This window comes from Parasteatoda tepidariorum, chromosome 6, assembly GCF_043381705.1.
Source record: "Parasteatoda tepidariorum isolate YZ-2023 chromosome 6, CAS_Ptep_4.0, whole genome shotgun sequence".
NCBI classification, from domain to species: domain Eukaryota; kingdom Metazoa; phylum Arthropoda; class Arachnida; order Araneae; family Theridiidae; genus Parasteatoda; species Parasteatoda tepidariorum.
Window position 1 is genome coordinate 22,575,844 of NC_092209.1, and position 2,844 is coordinate 22,578,687.

Consider the following 2,844-nt stretch of genomic DNA (forward strand, 5'->3'; position numbering starts at 1 on the left):
TAATATATGTGCTTAATTTTTGTAAGAATAGTGGTGATCAAAATCATTTAAAAATTAAGTTTATAAAAGAAAAAATAGTATATATATACTACCACTTTAAATATGAAAACAAAATCTTGCGGAAAATCCGGAAGAGTTAGCAGGTATGTGACTACCATGTAACCCATATTAATATCATGACACATTCCTGCCAACTTTCACTCTTTCCGAGAATGGATTTTTAGAGTGGTTGTAAAACACTAAACGAAAAAACATCTGACCCAAAACTATATTTAAATGTTGATCCCGTTGCAACCTTCTTTAATTAAAAAAGTAAAATTTATACAGCACCAGTAATATTTTAAATCGTAAGTTTAATATATTTTTTTATTAACAAATTACTTTGACTCCAGTTCGACTGGACCATATATTTTCTGAGCCCACCTTGAGCTTCCTTCTGTTTTCTGCAGAACAGATCAGTGGGCATGTAATTTAAATATGAATGCCTAAATTCTCTGAGTGTTTTGTACGGTCAACTTGTAATGTATCGGTTTATATTTAGTGTTATATGTTACGGCATGTAGAAAATGAATAGAACGAAATATCGGGCAGGTATTTATTGAACATTACACGGTACGTCAGGGGTGAAAGCGAGACGGAAAAGAGGAAAGGCTGGTAGTAAAACCATTTCAGTTATAGCTAGTTTTGGGGAGGAGTTTACTTATTCTTTTTTAAAATTTTTCAACAATATCTACTTTATCTTGGAAAAGAAGCAGTTTTATATATATGCCAGAATTATAAAAGAAATCTTGATAGTTACAGAGATTTCATTTTTTTTTTTGTTGAAAAAAATGCTGAAATGAAATGTTTTACGTACCAGGTTTTTCTCTTTTCCGTCTTGCTATATAATGGCTTTCACCCATACGGTACGTGTTCTGAGAGACAGAGAGCAACTACTTCCTTTTTATCGCTCTTTGGCCCGCCACTCTGTATGTTATGTTGGAATTGGTAATCTGTTTAAGTACCTGGACGTGCGCGTAAAAGTTTTTTTTTTTTTTCGTGCATGTAAAAGTCTTTATTGAACAGACGATCCATTTTTTGGGGGTTTACGACTACTAAAGTTTAAATTCCGTATCCTTGTAATATTGAAACCAATCCAGAAAATAATGGAACTTCTACATCAAATATTGGGAAACACTTGCCATTGTGGAGGAATATTTGATGGAACTAACCCGCATTTGTGTTACATGGAGAGGAAGACAACGAGAATCTCCCGTCGTTAGCATGAGGGTAGGGAGATTCTAACCCATGATCCGTCTACCACTGAGGACATTTCACGTCATCATTGTGGTCCGCTCAATGCCGGATGCACATTCGAACAGCTATGGTTGGGATTCGAACCGGGGTCACCTCATTGGAAGTTGAGCGCTTTATCTCCTGATCTTTCGCTGCTCAATGCCTAGGCATTGTAGACAAAACACGTTTGAAAAAAAAAGTGATAAAGCTATTATATCAATAAATGACATGCAGTCGTCAAATATGGAAATGTTATTCTGAAGAAATGAGAGTGCCATTAAAAAAGTTTATTCAAAACACGTTTTACAAATACAAATTATATGTTTTTTTATCACGAAAATCAAAATTTCATATAAACACAAAAAAAATTCAAATTAATCTACTTATTTCAACATGGGAAATTTAAATCACATTTTGAAATACATTCGAAATGAATCGGAGATATATTTCATACTTTGCCGGTTTCTCATTTGACATTTTATCTCACCAAGGAAATGTATGAAATATGAATCGTTTCATACATTGTCGGCTATTTAAAGGAATAACATGCAATCCCTAGGTGTTCCATCGAATGCCAGATTTCAAACTTAGCTGGTCACTTAAATAATATTGAACAGTAACGCCTACTTTCTTTTTATCACGTAACTCCGCAGTGTGAACAATTTGAATATGGCGATGAGGATCTTAGCCCTTTCTCGCCGACTCTCAGCTATGAGCTATGAATCAAATTCATCTCGGTATATTGGCGCGAAGCGCCACTCGCCGATTCGTCGAAACTATGTGGTCATAAGCTAAAAAGTCCTAAGTTAACCTTAAAAAGGTAAACTGTAAAGTTCAGAATTGAGTCTTTGATGGAGTTCAACGTCGATTGAGGGGATGAGGCATCAGTTGGAAGGGGAGACCCACTTTAGTAGCGTTTGCAGCAGGGACACCACTTCCTGGTCTTTCATGAGATCTTGTAACTCCTTCACTAGTGATACAAGTCGATGGGCTGTGGTTGCAGGAGTCTTGGCTTTGGTCTGGATATTCTTTTTACTGGGGCGGGCCTCGCACCCAGTAAAGTTGGAGGTATGGCTATTTCCACAATTGCAGCAGGTTGCTGGAGTATCTCGGCTCTTAGTGCACTGATAGGAAAAATGCCCTTCGGCACATTTCATGCATCTTGGATTTTCTGTACACGTACGCTGAGAGTGTCCGTAGCCCTGGCATCGGAAACATTGTAGCGGCCGCCGGCCGCCGTGAAATCTCTCTACGCTAACCGGGTGATTCTTGATCTCCTCCGTGAAGTAAACTTTCTTGTGATTGGCTAGCGTGGGCAAGATGACTAGGAAAAGTGGGAGGAGCCTAATGGCTCCACCCACCCTTTTCTGAAACTGGATCACTTTGTAGACTTCTATGTTTAGCTTCCCTAATTCTAGAGAAATTTCTGCAGTATCAAAGTCCTTTGGGAGGCCTCGAATAAGAACTTTTAGGAACTTGGGTTGAGCTTTCTCGTCTGTAGTTGTCTCAGTCTTTTCACTGGTGTTCTCCTTCGTTGTTTCCGTGGGGGCTTTGTTTGTAACTGCCGGG